Genomic DNA, 16,219 nt, shown 5'->3' with positions numbered 1-16,219 from the left:
CTTCCTTCCTTCCTTCCTTCCTTCCTTCCTTCCTTCCCTCCTTCCTTCCCTTCCCTTCCCTTCCCTTCCTTCTTCCTTCCCTTCCCCTCACCGGGGATCCTTGACCGGAGATCCGACTTAAAACCCCCGGATCAAGAAATGAACCTTCCCAGCCCAACCGCCGAGGGGAGCCCACATTGGGGTGGGGTCTCGGAGAAGAGGAGGGCTTCCAGGACCCCCAACCCCGCCCCTCCCATCCCGCCTCCGCTTCCAGCCCGCGGCGCTTCTCTCTCCAGGCCACGGCGGCAGAGCCCGGAGCGCCAGGGCAACGCAGCCAGCGGTGAGTCGGCCTGCCGGGGTGGGACTGGATGACCTTTCAGGCCCCTTTCCCACGCGTCGAGGAGATTGGACGTGGAACGCCCTGCCACGAGGCTGCAACCTCCAAATGGGCCGTTTCCCCCACACACACCTTTCGTGGACGCGCTGCGGGTCAGGATGAATAGACACCCCCCTCCCCCCCGCCCCTCCCCACGCCCCCTCCCCGACATTAAAAGGGAGGGGAGGGTTACTGCACGCGGGCTCTGCCGCTTGGAGGGTGGGGAGGGGGCGTGGGGTGTCAGGGGTGTCTTTCTGCCCATGTTTCGATTCAGAGAAGAGAAGGAGAAGAAAGGGACCGTGGAGGCCATATAGTCCAACCCCACTCCCCCTGCTCGAGCAGGACAGCCTATACACTCTATATTCCGAATATTACACCCCCATATCTTTAAGCCTGGAGGACTCCAACTCCCAGAATCCCCCTCCCCCCTCAGCCATCTCTAAGCCTGGAGGACTCCCAGAATCCCCCTCCTCCCCTCAGCCATCTCTAAGCCTGGAGGACTCCCACTCCCCAGAATCCCCCTCCCCCCTCAGCCATCTCTAAGCCTGGAGGACTCCCACTCCCAGAATCCCCTCCTCCCCTCAGCCATCTCTAAGCCTGGAGGACTCCCACTCCCCAGAATCCCCCCTCCCCCCTCAGCCATCTCTAAGCCTGGAGGACTCCCACTCCCAGAATCCCCTCCCCCCCCTCAGCCATCTCTAAGCCTGGAGGACTTCCACTCCCAAGTCCTCCCCCCTCAGCCATCTCTAAGCCTGGAGGACTCCCACTCCCAGAATCCCCTCCCCCCTCAGCCATCTCTAAGCCTGGAGGACTCCCACTCCCAGAATCCCCTCCCCCTCAGCCATCTCTAAAGCCTGAAGGACTCCCACTCCCAGAATCCCCTCCCCCCTCAGCCATCTCTAAGCCTGGAGGACTCCCCACTCCCAGAATCCCTCCCCCCTCAGCCATCTCTAAGCCTGGAGGACTCCCTCCCAGAATCCCCTCCCCCTCAGCCATCTCTAAGCCTGGAGGACTCCCACTCCCCAGAATCCCCTCCCCTCAGCCATCTCTAAGCCTGGAGGACTCCCACTCCCAGAATCCCCTCCCCCCTCAGCCATCTCTAAGCCTGGAGGATTCCCACTCCCAGAATCCCCCTCCCCCTCAGCCATCTCTAAGCCTGGAGGACTCCCCTCCCAGAATCCCCTCCCCCCTCAGCCATCTTTAAGCCTGGAGGACTTCCCTCCCAGAATCCCCCTCCCCCCCAGCCATCTTTAAGCCTGAAGGACTCCCACTCCCAGAATCCCCTCCCCCTCAGCCATCTCTAAGCCTGGAGGACTCCCACTCCCAGAATCCCCCTCCCCCTCAGCCATCTTTAAGCCTGGAGGACTTCCACTCCCAGAATCCCCCTCCCCCCTCAGCCATCTCTAAGCCTGGAGGACTTCCACTCCCAGAATCCCCCTCCCCCTCAGCCATCTTTAAGCCTGGAGGACTTCCACTCCCAGAATCCCCCTCCCCCTCAGCCATCTTTAAGCCTGGAGGACTTCCACTCCCAGAATCCCCCCCCCCTCAGCCATCTCTAAGCCTGGAGGACTCCCACTCCCAGAATCCCCCTCCCCCAGCCATCTTTAAGCTGGAGGACTTCCCTCCCAGAATCCCCCTCCCCCCCCTCAGCCATCTTTAAGCCTGGAGGACTCCCACTCCCAGAATCCCCCTCCCCCTCAGCCATCCTTAAGCCTGGAGGACTCCCACTCCCAGAATCCCCCTCCCCCTCAGCCATCTCTAAGCCTGGAGGACTCCCACTCCCAGAATCCCCCTCCCCCCTCAGCCATCTTTAAGCCTGGAGGACTTCCCACTCCCAGAATCCCCTCTCCCCCTCAGCCATCTTTAAGCCTGGAGGACTCCCACTCCCAGAATCCCCTCCCCCTCAGCCATCCTTAAGCCTGGAGGACTCCCACTCCCAGAATCCCCCTCCCCCTCAGCCATCTTTAAGCCTGGGGACTCCCACTCCCAGAATCCCACCTCCCCCCTCAGCCATCTTTAAGCCTGGAGGACTCCCACTCCCAGAATCCCCCTCCCCCTCAGCCATCTCTAAGCCTGGAGGACTCCCACTCCCAGAATCCCCCTCCCCCTCAGCCATCTTTAAGCCTGGAGGACTTCCACTCCCAGAATCCCCCTCCCCCCTCAGCCACCTTTAAGCCTGGGGACTCCCTCCCAGAATCCCCCTCCCCCTCAGCCACCTTTAAGCCTGGAGGACTCCCACTCCCAGAATCCCCCTCCCCCAGCCATCTTTAAGCCTGGAGGACCCCACTCCCAGAATCCCCTTCCCCCTCAGCCATCTTTAAGCCTGGAGGACTCCCACTCCCAGAATCCCCTCCCCTCAGCCATCTTTAAGCCTGGAGGACTCCCACTCCCAGAATCCCCTCCCCCCTCAGCCATCTTTAAGCCTGGAGGACCCCCACTCCCAGAATCCCTCCCCCCTCAGCCATCTTTAAGCCTGGAGGACTCCCACTCCCAGAATCCCCTCCCCTCAGCCATCTTTAAGCCTGGAGGACTCCCACTCCCAGAATCCCCCCTCCCCCAGCCATCTTTAAGCCTGGAGGACCCCCACTCCCAGAATCCCCTCCCCCTCAGCCATCTTTAAGCCTGGAGGACTCCCACTCCCAGAATCCCTCCCCTCAGCCATCTTTAAGCCTGGAGGACTCCCACTCCCAGAATCCCCTCCCCCCTCAGCCATCTTTAAGCCTGGAGGACTTCCACTCCCAGAATCCCCCAGCCATCTTTAAGCTGGAGGACTTCCCTCCCAGAATCCCCCTCCCCCCTCAGCCATCTTTAAGCCTGGAGGACTTCAACTCCCAGAATCCCCCGTCAAACTTTGCTTGCTGGGGAATTCTGGGAGTTGTAATCCTCCCGACTCCAAGTGGCCAAAGTTGGAGACCGCTGAGCTAAAGGACCAAGATGGCCGCCTTATTGGCCTTCGATTTTGCCCTGGAGGCTCTAAACCAGGTTTTGGCCGCATGATGGCTTCTTGGACTTCACCTCTGGCTGGGGAATCCTGGGAGTTGAGGTCCACCAAACGTGCCCAAGGTTGCCCGCCCTTCCTGGGTCTAAAAGAAGGGAAATGAATCCTCCATTCAAAAAGAACGACGGGAGCTCCTTCCTTAAACGACCTCTGCTTCCCAGGAAGCGGCCCCGGTGCTTCTCCTTTGACCGGAGAGAGGTCAGACTGCTTGCCCTCGAAGGGGCCCCACTCCCACCCAGAAATCCTTGGCAGGAAACTGGCTGGCACAAATGTTGGAGCCACTTCGGGGCCCGAGGAGGAAGAGGAGGAAGAGGAGGAGGTGACAGGGACACCTTCCGCCCGGACGGGGATCCGCCTCGGTCTCAAAGGGATCCGGCGAGGCAGAGTCGGGGAGCGGTGAGTGGGGCTCGGGCTTCTCCGTTGGGGTTCAAGGGGAGGATAAAGGGGTGGGGGTGGGGGGAAAGAAGCGGTCACTTAAGGCCATAAGGGGAGCTATGCCCACGTGGCCCCCTGGGTCTCTGCTCAGCCTACCATCCAGGGGTCGGCAACACGGGGGCTCCGGGCCGCATGCGGCTCTTTCCTCCCTCTGCCACCAGTCGGCTCCCGCCATTCATAGGGCTTTGGGTTAGGAACAGGGAGAGGGAAAAAGGAGGCCACGCTAGGAGGAGACTCTATGGTTGGGGGAACCGCCATAGAGTCTGGTCGGCTCCACAATTGATGGGGCTTTTGGTTAGGACAGATAGAAGAAAAAGGAGGCTGCGCTAGGGAGGAGACTCTATGGTTGAGGGAACCGCCATAGAGTCTGGTCAGCTCCCACAGTTGATGGGGCTTTGGGTTAGGACAGGTAGAGGAAAAAAGGAGGCTGCGCTAGGAGGGAGACTCTATGGTTGGGGAGGGTGGAACCGCCATAGAGTCTGGTCGCCTCCAGGGTGAACGCGGGAGGGGGACTTCCCAGGTTAGGACCTTGGTGGCGCTTTGAGGTGCTTAAGTTGCCCGACCCCTGCCCCAGCGGGAGGAGGTCTTGCCCACTCAGGGTGCCATCCTTTGCCTGCTTCCTCTCTTGCCATCCCTTCCTCTGCGATCCGCCTGCTTCCTCTCTTCTCATCCCTTCCTCTGCGATCCGCCTGCTTACTCTCTTCTCATCCCTTCCTCTGCAATCCGCCTGCTTACTCTCTTCTCATCCCTTCCTCTGCGATCCGCCTGCTTACTCTCTTCTCATCCCTTCCTCTGCGATCCGCCTGCTTCCTCTCTTCTCATCCCTTCCTCTGCGATCCGCCTGCTTACTCTCTTGCCATCCTTCCTCTGCAATCCGCCTGCTTTACTCTCTTCTCATCCTTCCTCTGCGATCCGCCTGCTTACTCTCTTGCCATCCCTTCCTCTGCGATCCGCCTGCTTTACTCTCTTCTCATCCCTTCCTCTGCGATCCGCCTGCTTCTCTCTTCTCTCCCACTTCCTCTAGCTGATCCCTTCCTCTTTCCTCTTCTCTTCTCATCCCTTCCTCTGCGATCCGCCTGCTTACTCTCTTCTCATCCCTTCCTCTGCGATCCACCTGCTCCTGCTTCCTCTCCTCATCCCTTCTCTCTGCGAATCCACCTGCTTACTCTCTTCTCATCCCTTCCTCTGCGATCCGCCTGCTTACTCTCTTCTCATCCCTTCCTCTGCGATCCGCCTGCTTTACTCTCTTCTCATCCCTTTCTCTGCGATCTGCCTGCTTTACTCTGCTTCTCATCCCTTCCTCTGCGATCTGCCTGCTTTACTGTCCGCTGCTCCTCTTCATCCCTTCTTCTGCGATCCGCCTGCTTACTCTCTTCTCATCCCTTCTTCTGCGATCCACCTGCTTACTCTCTTCTCATCCCTTCTTCTGCGATCCGCCTGCTTACTCTCTTCTCATCCCTTCTTCTGCACCTGCGACTTACCTGCTCTCTCTATCCCTTCTTCTGCGATCCGCCTGCTTTACTCTCTTCTCATCCCTTCTTCTCGATCCACCTGCACTCTCTTCTCATCCCTTCTTCTGCGATCCCTCCTCTCGCCCCTGCTTTACTCTCTTCTCATCCCTTCCTCTGAGATCCGCCTGCTTACTCTCTTCTCATCCCTTCCTCTGCGATCCGCCTGCTTTACTCTCTTCTCATCCCTTCCTCTGCGATCCACCTGCTTACGCTCCATCCGTCATCCCTTCCTCTGCCCTTCCTCTGCAATCCGCCTGCTTACTCTCTTCTCATCCCTTTCTCTGCAATCTTCCTATCCCCCGCTTTACTCTCTTCCCATCCCTTCCTCTGCAATCCGCCTTCTTACTCTCTTGTCATCCCTTCCTCTGCGATCCACTTCCTGCTTACTCTCTTCTCATCCTTTCCTCTGCAATCTTCCTGCCCTCCCCTCCCCCCCGCCGCCCTCCCACAGCCCTGACCTGCATCCGGTTGGCGTTTCAGGCTGCCGGACCCCTCTGCCATCCGTCCTTCCAGCCCTTCTCTCGATCCCTGCCATCTTGGGCTGCTCCTCGTCCTCCTCCCGGCACCCCTCTTCCAGAAGGCGCAGCGCGTGGGGAGCGGGTGAGTGGCAGCGAGGGTGGGGAGGGGGTGGAGACTCTGGGGAGGGGCAGCTGGGTGCAACTGGGGTGGGGGTGGGGGAGAGATTGGGCCTAGTGGGGGGCAGGGGGAGGGGAAGCCCTGGCACAGGGGCCTCCGCCGGGGGAGGAGCTGGGGACCCGTTGGAGTTGGCAGGGGGGCACCGCAGCCGGGGCGGGATTCAAATGGTTTAAGAAGCGGTTCTGTGGGCGTGGCTAGGTGGGCGTGGCCTCCTCCCTCCTCCTCCTCCTCCTTCTTCTTCTTCTTCTTCTTCTTCTTCTTCTTCTCCCTTCTTCCTTCTTCCTTCTCCCTCTTCTTCTTCTCTCTTCACCCTCTTCTTCTCCCTTCTCCCTTCACCCCTTCCCTCCTCCTCCTCCTCCTCTTCTTCTCCCCTTCTTCTCCCTTCACCCTTCTTCTTCTTCCCCTTCTTCCCCTTCCTCCTCCTCCTCCCTTCTTCTGCTTTTCATCCTCTTCTTCTTCCTCCTCCTCTTCTTCTCCCTTCTCCCTCTTATTCTCCTTCCTCCTCCTCCTCCTCTTCTTCTGCTGTCACTTTCATCCTCTTCTTCTTCTCCTCTTCTTCTCCTCCCTTCACCCTCTTCTTCTCCCTCCTCCTCCTCTTCTTCTTCTCCCTTCACCCTCTTCTTCTTCTCCCTCCTCTCCTCCTCTTCTTCTCCCTTCTCCCTCCTTCTTCTCCCCTCCTCTTACTCCTCTCCCTCTTCTTCTCCCTCCTCCTCCTCCTTTTCTTCTTCCCTCCTCTTCTCCCTCCTTCTCCCTCCTCTTCCTCCTTTTCTTCTTCTCCCTCTTCTCCTCTCCCTCCTTTTCCTCCTCCTTTTCTTCTTCTCCCTTCTCCCTCCTCCTCCTTTCTTCTTCTCCCTTCTCCTCTTCTTCTCCCTCCTCCTCCTCTTCTTCTCTCTTCTCCCTCTTCTTCTCCCTCCTCCTCCTCTTCTTCTCCCTTCTCCCTCTTCTTCTCACTCCTCCCCTCCTCCTCGTCTTCTTCTCCCTTCACCCTCTTCTTCTCCTCCCTCCTCCTCTTCTTCTCCTCCTCCTCCTCCTCCTCTTCTTCTGCTTTCATCCTCTTCTTCTTCTCCCTTCTCCCTCTTCTTCTCCCTTCTCCTCCTCTCCTCCTTCTCCTTCTTTTCCCGGGAGAGGGATCATGGCACAACTGATTGTCGGAACAGCCGACCATCGGGAGGGAAAAAAAAAAAATACCTTAAGGAGTCAACTGGGCGGGGGAAGAACGCAGATCCGCCATGTCGGGCCTGCGGCGATAAGGACCGACTAGGCGGGCGGGGCGTGGGGCGGAGAGGGGGCTTGGGCCGCCAGAGGGCCACGATTTTGCCGCTTCTCCCAACTCCGCCGGAATCGTCGAATCGACGGCCGGTTCGATCCAACCGGTGTGAACCGCTCAGACTCCGCAGCCCTGCGACCTCCGCTCCTTTGGGCTCCCGGTCGAGGAAGGGACGGGGGTTCCCTCTGCTAGGAAAGGGGGGTGAGGAGGGCATCCGGGACCCTCCCCCCTCCCCACTTAAGGTCTCCCCTCCCCCCAACCCCGCCCCGACTGGTCTCCAAGAGGCCCAGTTGGAGCTCCACTCTGAGATAATCCCCCGCCTCCACTCCTTTTCCTGCAAGGATCCCTCCCCTTCCTGGACCGCGGCAGTTTCTTCTACACGGACCCCACCCAGCCTCCGGGATACCGGATCTCCAACAGCCTCTCCGGTTGCTCCCTAGAAGTAGGTCCCGTGGGGTGTGATTTGAGGGGGGAGGGCTTAGAACGGGGCCATCCGACAGGGCCAAGGAAGGGATCCGTGGCTGGGGAGGGGGCTTTGCAAACAGCTTTGGGGGTGGAGCAAGCCCGCGACAGGTTTGCTGGGCCCCCAACTCCCTTTCCCTGCCTGGCCTGAAGGGTTTTTTTTTTGGGGGGAGCATCTCCCACCGGCTTTTTCCCTCCCCCCTTAGGTTCTCCGCCAGCTGCCTCTGGACACCCCGGCCCCATCATGGCCGCCCAAGAGATCCCTCCCGTTCCCAACCGCTGCACCAGGAGACGCTGGATCTCCAGCCGGGAGCTGCAAGCCATCTCGGTCCTTCTGGAGTTGCCAGCAGCCGCAGCACAGGCGGACTTCCGGCTGAGGAGGGGATGAGCAGTGGAGGGGGAGGGGCTTGAGCCGCCCCCCCGGGGGACACGGACACAAACGCACACAGGCTTTCCCGGGCTGCGTTTCGTCTACATCAGAGGTCTCCGAGCGGGGCCACTTTTAAAGGCTGGTGGACTTCAACGCCCAGAATTCCCCCCAGCCAGCTTCACTGCTTCAAACTCTCTGCCTGCTTACTCTCTTGTCATCCCTTCCTCTGCGATCTTCCTGCTTACTCTCTTGTCATCCCTTCCTCTGCGATCTTCCTGCTTACTCTCTTCTCATCCCTTCCTCTATGCGATCTTCCTGCTTACTCTCTTTTCATCCCTTCCTCTGTAATCTTCCTGCTTTCTCTCTTTTCATCCCTTCCTCTGTAATCTTCCTGCTTACTCTCTTCTCATCCCTTCCTCTGCCATCTTCCTGCTTACTCTCTTGTCATCCCTTCCTCTGCAATCCTTCTGCTTACTCTCTTGTCATCCCTTCCTCTGCCATCTTCCTGCTTACTCTCTTGTCATCCCTTCCTCTGCCATCTGCCTGCTTACTCTCTTCTCATCCCTTCCTCTGCGATCTTCCTGCTTACTCTCTTCTCATCCCTTCCTCTGCGATCCGCCTGCTTACTCTCTTCTCATCCCTTCCTCTGCGATCCGCCTGCTTACTCTCTTCTCATCCCTTCCTCTGCAATCTGCCTGCTTACTCTCTTGTCATCCCTTCCTCTGCAATCTGCTTGCTTCCTCTCTTCTCATCCCTTCCTCTGCAATCCGCCTGCTTCCTCTCTTCTCATCCCTTCCTCTGCAATCTCCCTGCTTCCTCTCTTCTCATCCCTTCCTCTGCAATCCGCCTGCTTACTCTCTTCTCATCCCTTCCTCTGCAATCCGCCTGCTTTACTCTCTTCTCATCCCTTCCTCTCCAACCTGCCTGCTTACTCTCTCGTCATCTGCCTTCTTACTCTCTTCTCATCCCTTCCTCTGCAATCCGCCTGCTTACTCTCTTCTCATCCCTTCCTCTGCAATCCGCCTGCTTACTCTCTTCTCATCCCTTCCTCTGCCATCTGCCTGCTTACTCTCTTCTCATCCCTTCCTCTGCAATCCGCCTGCTTACTCTCTTGTCATCCCTTCCTCTGCAATCCGCCTGCTTACTCTCTTCTCATCCCTTTCTCTGCGATCTGCCTGCTTACTCTCTCGTCATCCCTTCCTCTGCAATCCGCCTGCTTACTCTCTTGTCATCCCTTCCTCTGTAATCTGCCTTTCTCTCTTGTCATCCCTTCCTCTGTAATCCGCCTGCTTACTCTCTTCATCCCTTCCTCTGTAATCTGCCTGCTTACTCTCTTCATCCCTTCCTCTGCAATCCGCCTGCTTACTCTCTTCTCATCCCTTCCTCTGCAATCCGCCTGCTTACTCTCTTCTCATCCCTTCCTCTCCAATCTGCCTGCTTACTCTCTCGTCATCCCTTCCTCTGCAATCCGCCTGCTTACTCTCTTCTCATCCCTTCCTCTCCAATCTGCCTTCTTACTCTCTTGTCATCCCTTCCTCTGCAATCCATCGCCTGCTTACTCTCTTGTCATCCCTTCCTCTGCAATCCGCCTGCTTACTCTCTTCTCATCCCTTCCTCTGCAATCCAGCTTGCTTTACTCTCTTCTCATCCCTTCCTCTCCAACCTGCCTGCTTACTCTCTCGTCATCTGCCTTCTTACTTTCTTCTCATCCCCTTCCTCTGCAATCCGCTTTCTGCTTACTCTCTTCTCATCCCTTCCTCTGCAATCTGCCTTCTTACTCTCTTCTCATCCCTTCCTCTGCGATCTGCCTGCTTACTCTCTTCTCATCCCTTCCTCTGCAATCTGCCTTCTTACTCTCTTCTCATCCCTTCCTCTGCAATCTGCCTGCTTACTCTCTTGTCATCCCTTCCTCTGCGATCTGTCTGCTTACTCTCTTCTCATCCCTTCCTCTGCGATCTGCCTGCTTCCTCTCTTCTCATCCCTTCCTCTTCAATCCGCCTGCTTACTCTCTTCTCATCCCTTCCTCTGCAGTCTTCCTGCTTACTCTCTTCTCATCCCTTCCTCTCCAATCCGCCTGCTTACTCTCTTCTCATCCCTTCCTCTTCAATCCGCCTGCTTACTCTCTTCTCATCCCTTCCTCTGCAGTCTTCCTGCTTACTCTCTTCTCATCCCTTCCTCTGCGATCTGCCTGCTTACTCTCTTCTCATCCCTTCCTCTGCGATCTGCCTGCCATTTCCTCTTTCTCATCCCTTCCTCTGCAATCTGCCTTCTTACTCTCTTCTCATCCTTCCTCTGCAATCTGCCTTCTTACTCTCTTCTCATCCCTTCCTCTGCGATCTGCCTGCTTACTCTCTTCTCATCCCTTCCTCTGCCATCTGCCTGCTTACTCTCTTCTCATCCCTTCCTCTGCCATCTGCCTGCTTACTCTCTTCTCATCCCTTCCTCTGCAATCTGCCTTCTTACTCTCTTCTCATCCCTTCCTCTGCAATCTGCCTTCTTACTCTCTTCTCATCCCTTCCTCTGCGATCTGCCTGCTTACTCTCTTCTCATCCCTTCCTCTGCCATCTGCCTGCTTACTCTCTTCTCATCCCTTCCTCTGCCATCTGCCTGCTTCCTCTCTTCTCTTCCCTTCCTCTGCAATCTGCCTGCTTACTCTCTACGCCATCCCTTCCTTTTCAATCTGCCTGCTTACTCCCGTCATCCCTTCCTCTTCAATCTGCCTGCTTACTCTCTTGCCATCCCTTCCTCTGCAATCTCTCCACTCTAGGGAGTAGGAGGGGGTGGGAGGAAAACAGGCATGGTTGAATGGGGAATTCTGGGAGAGTTGGAAGTCCCCAAGCCTTCAAGTTGCCATGGCTGGACCCCTCTGCAAGAAAGAGAGAGAGAGAGAGAGAGAGAGAGAGAGAGAGAAAGAGAGAAAAAGAGAAAGAGAGAAAGAGAGAGAAAAGAAAAAGAGAAAGAGAGAGAGAAAAGAGAAAAAGAGAGAAAGAGAGAGAGAGAGAAAGAGAGAGGGGGAGAAAGAGAGAAAAGAGAAAAAGAGAAAAAGAAAAAGAGAAAGAGTGAGAGAAAGAGAGAGAAAAAGAGAATAAAGTTGATCCTTTGATCCTTTCAGCTCTTGGTTCTTCTCCCAGGAAAGATTTGGGCAGTTCCTTTGGAGTTGGACTTTGGTCCGGGCCAAGCCATGGGCCTGGGTCTCCTCCCCTGCTTTTGGGGGCGGCGGCAGGAGGGAAGGGGGCTTCTAGAGATCACTGGGAAGGACCCCTCCCCATTTGCAGCCATTCTGGGCCCAGCCACGTTTGCAGCTCTGGTCATAACCCCCACACCCCCTCCCCCATTCTGATGAGAGCTTTGTGGGTGCCCTACCTCCCCCCCACTTTCTCCCCCACCCTTATCCTCCCCCTGCAAATTAAGAACCATTTAAAGCATAGACCCCCCAAAAGTTAAACCCAGGAGCTGCTCCCCCTTTAAGATGCGGGGGGAGGAGGAGGAGAAAGACCCCCTCCCCCCACCTTGCAAACTTGGGGGCTCTCGCCGGCTTTCAAGAAACGGCGTCTTCCTTTGGCCCCCACGGATTCTGGGGGACCCCCTCCCCCCCCTCTCTCGCCCGCTTGCTAGAGACCCCACCCCACCCCACCCAGGCGCCTCGATACACCCAACGTGGCCACTCTGGTGGGAGGCGGTTGGACGGACCCCGCTTCGGACAGACGGGGAGAAAAAACGCCATGGAGCAAACGGTGTCCCGGGGTGAGGAGAGGGTCAGGATCCCCTCTTTTTTTTTTTTTTTTAATTCCATCTCGGGCCCGGAGATTTCACGTCCCTCGGCGGCTCCTCCTCCGGTGCCTCTCCAGCCGGTGCAGGTGCCGCCAGGTCTTCTCCATCACGGCATCCAACAGGTGCAGCGCCTCCATCAGGGCCGCTTCCTCCGGGTCGCCGGAGTCGCCGCGTTGCGCTCGGCGTCTCCTCCTCCTCCTCCTCCTCCTTCGCTTGAGGCTGAGGGAGAAGAGGCTGGGGGCTGAGGGAGGGGCTGGCGGGGACCCTTTGGGAGCCCCCTTTCTCTCCCTCCTCTCCTCCCACCCCACCCCTTGTGCTCCGTACTCCAAACACGCCTTAAAACCTTCAGGTATGGGTGAGGATTTGGGGGTGGGGCAGGAGGAGCCAGGCACCACTGTCTTCACCAGGGTGTGATGGGACCCCCCTTTTTTTAAAACTTTGCCAAAGCCAGCCGGAAGGGTCTCAAGAGTTGGGCAGCAGCCCAAAAACGGAACCGGGAGGGAGAGAGGGAGAGAGAGAGAGAGAAAGGAGAGAAAGAGAGAGAGAGAGAGAGAGAGAGAGAGAGAGAGGAGAGAAAGAGAAAGAGAGAGAAAGAAAAGGAGGAAAGAGAGAGGGAGAGGGGAGAGAGAGAGAGAAAGAGAGAGAAAGGAGGAAAGAGAAAGAAAGGAGGAAAGAGAGAGAGAGAAAGAAAGAGAGAGGGAGAGAGAGAGAAAGAAAGGAGGAAAGAGAGAGAGAAAGAAAGGAGGAAAGAGAAAGAGAGAGGGAGAGAGAGAAAGAAAGGAGAGAAAGAGGAAAGAGAAAGAAAGAAAAAGGATGAAAGAGAGAAAGAGAGAAAGGAGGAAAGAGAGAGAGAGAGGGAGAGAGAGAAAGAGAAAGGAAAGAGAGAGAGAGAAAGAGACAGAAAGAGAGAGGGAGAGAGAAAGAAAGAGAAAGAGAAAGGAGGAAAGAGAGAGAGAGAGGGAGAGAGGGAGGGAGAGGGAGAGAGAAAGAGACAGAAAGAGAAAGAGACAGAGAGGAGAGGGAGGGAGAAAGAAAAAGAGAAAAAAGAGACAGAGAAAGAAGAAAATGGGGGAGAGGGAAAGAGGGAGAGAAAGAGAAAAAGAGGGAGACAGAGAGAGAGAGACAAGAGAAGAGGGAGAGAGAAAGAAAAAAGAGAAAAAGAAAAATAGAAAGAAAGAAAGGGGGAGAGGGGGGGAGATGGAAAGAGAGGAGAGAGAAGGAGGGAGAGGGAGAAAAAGAGAAAGAGAGAGACAAAGAGAGAAAAGAGGGAGGGAGGGAAAGGGAGAAAGAGGGAGAGAAAAAGAGAAAAGAAAGGAAAGAGAGAAAAGGAAAGAAAGGAGGAGAGGGGTGGAGAGGGAGAGAAAGAGAGAGAAAGAAAAAGAGAAAAAGAAAAATAGAGATAAAGAGAAAGAAAGGGGGATACGGGGAGATGGAAAGAGAGGAGAGAAGAAGAGAGAGAGGGAGAAAAGAGGAAGGGAGAGAAAAAGAAAAAGGAAGAGAGAGAAAGAGAAAGAAAGAAAGGGGGAGAGAGGGGGGGACAGGGAGAGAAAGAGAGGGAGAGAAAGAGAAAAGGAGGAGAGAGTGAGAAAAAGAAAGAGAGAGAGAAAAAGAGGGAAAGAGAGGGAGAGAGAAAGAAAAAGAGAGAGACAGAGAAAGAGAGAGAGGAGAGTAAGAAAAAGAGAAAGAGAGAAAAAAAAGAAAGACAGAAAGAGAGAAAGAGAAGGGGAGAGGGAGGGGAGATGGGCAGGGAGAGAGGGAGGGAGAGAGAAAGGGAGAGAGAGAGAAAGACAGAAAAAAGAGAATGAGAGAGAAAGAAAGAGAGGGAGAGAGAGGAGACAGAAGAAAAAGAGAGAGAGAGAGACAGAGAAAGAGAGAAAGAGAGACAGAAAGACAGAGAGCGAAGGGGAGAGGGAGGGGGGAGAGCTGTGGAGGGGCACCCCTGTCCTCTGTCCTCCCCCCCCTCCCCACCCCACCCAAGCCGGGTCCTCACCTTCTGTCGACGAATCAACTGCTGGAGGAAGAGGCCGATCGAGGAGACCGCGATGACGCCCAGCATGCTGACAATCAGCCAGTAGACGTACCAGAGCAGCGCCTGGCTATTGAGGGCGAAGCCCCCCGGCAACGGGGAGGGGTCCGGGCTCTTCCCAAAGGGGGCCTCCAGACCCCCGTAGTACCAGCCGGGCCGCTGCGACCGGCCCAGGCGCCACAGGCTGCAGTTCATCAGGAGAGCCACCACCCAGGCCGCCGCTTCGCCCCATGGGTGCCCACGCACACAGGGCATCCTCCCGGCGCTTCCGGAAGCCCCGGGAAATGGTCTCCCGGGCAACAAGGGGGTGGGGTGGGGCTCTCCATCTCCCGGGGGAACCCCTGGCGTCTGTCACTCTTCTGAGAGAGATGGCGGAGAAAGGGATGAAAAGAGAGTTAAACAGGCTACGACGGAGAGATGGCGGAGGAAGGGATGGCAGAGAGTAAAGAGGCTACAGCGGAGAGATGGCGGAGGAAGGGATGACAAAGAAGAGTAAAGAGGCTACAGAGGAGAGAGGGCGGGAGAAAGGGATGAAAAGAGAGTGAAAGAGGCTACAGAGGACAGAGAGAGATGGCGGAGGAAGGGATGAAAAGAAGAACAATGAGTTAAACAGGCTACAGAGGAGAGATGGCAGAGGAAGGGATGAAAAGAGAGTAAAAAGGCTACAGAGGAGAGATGGCGGAGGAAGGGATGAAAAGAAGAGTAATGAGGCTACAGTGGAGAGATGGCGGAGGAAGGGATGAAAAGAGAGTAAAGAGGCTACAGAGGAGAGATGGCGGATGAAGGGATGAAAAGAGTAAAGAGGCTACAAACTGAAGCGGAGGAAGGGATGAAAAGAGAGTAAAGAGGCTACAGAGGAGAGATGGCGGAGGTGAGGATGAAAAGGGATGAGGAGAGATGGCGGAGGAAGGATAGAAAAGAGAGCTACAGAGGCTCTGAGATGAATGGAGGAAGGGGATGAAAAGAGAGTAAAAAGAGGATGGCTACAGAGGAAGAGAAGTGATGGCTGGATGAGAGATGGCGGAGGAAGGGATGAAAAGAGAGTAAAGAGGCTACAGAGGAGAGATGGCAGAGGGAATGATTGAAAAGAGAGTAAGGAAAACTACAGATTAAGGAGGAGAGAGTAAATAGGCTACAGAGGAGAGATGGCGAGGAGGAAGGAATGAAAAAAGTAAACAGAGCTACAGAGGAGAGATGGCGGAGGAAGGGATGAAAAGAAAGTAAAAAGGCTGGCAGAGGAGAGATGGCGGAGGAAGGGATGAAAAGAGAGAGTAAAGAGGCTACAGAGAGAGATGGCGGAGGAAGGGATGAAAAGAGAGTAAACAGGCTACAGAGGAGAGATGTGGCGGAGGAAGGGATGAAAAGTGAGAGTAAACAGGCTACAGAGGAGAGATGGCGGAGGAAGGGATGAAAAGAGAGAAAAGAACACAGGAGAGATGGCAGAGGAAAGGATGAACAGAGGAGAGATGGCAGGAAGGAAGGAGTAAACAGGCTGAGGGAAGATGGCAGGAGGAAGGGATGAAAAGAGAGTAAAGAGGCTACAGAGGAGAGATGGCGGAGGAAGGGATGAAAAGAGAGTAAAGAGGCTACAGAGGAGAGATGGCAGAGGAAGGGATGAAAAGAGAGTAAAGAGGCAGGAAGCAGAGAGATGGCAGAGGAAGGGATGAAAGAGAGTAAACAGGCTACAGAGGAGGATGGCAGAGGAAGGATGAAAAGAGTAAACAGGCTACAGAGGAGAGATGGCGGAGGAAGGATGAAAAATGGGGTAAACAGGCTACAGAGGAGAGATGGCGGAGGAAGGGATGAAAAGAGAGTAAAAGAGGCTACAGAGGAGAGATGGCGGAGGAAGGGATTGAAAGAGAGTAAAGAGGCTACAGAAGAGAGATGGCGGAGGAAGGAGATGAAAAGAGAGTAAACAGGCTACAGAGGGAGGAGGGATGGAGGAGGAAGGGCACAGAGGAGTGGCGGGGGGAGGAGAGGAGATGGCGGAGGAAGGGATGAAAAGAGAGTAAAAAGGCTACAGAGGAGAGATGGCGGAGGAAGGGATGAAAAGAGAGTAAAGAGGCTACAGAGGAGAGATGGCGGAGGAAGGGATGAAAAGAGAGTAAACAGGCTACAGGGAGGAGAGATGGTGGAGGAAGGAATGAAAAGAGAGTAAACAGGCTACAGAGGAGAGATGGTGGAGGAAGGGATGAAAAGAGAGTAAAGAGGCTACAGAGGAGATGATGTAGGAGGAAGGGATGAACAGAGAGAGATGGCGGAAAGAGGAGAGTCTACAGAGGAAGAGAGAGATGGCGGAGGAAGGGATGAAAAGAGAGTAAAGAGGCTACAGAGGAGAGATGGCGGAGGAAGGGATTAAAGAGGCTACAGAGTAAACAGGCTACAGAG

Source organism: Notechis scutatus, chromosome Z, assembly GCF_049901735.1.
Source record: "Notechis scutatus isolate UNSWTSFEM ecotype Mainland chromosome Z, rNotScu1.2, whole genome shotgun sequence".
NCBI classification, from domain to species: domain Eukaryota; kingdom Metazoa; phylum Chordata; class Lepidosauria; order Squamata; family Elapidae; genus Notechis; species Notechis scutatus.
The sequence above is the reverse complement of the archived record's forward strand: the minus strand, read 5'-3'. Positions refer to the sequence as shown.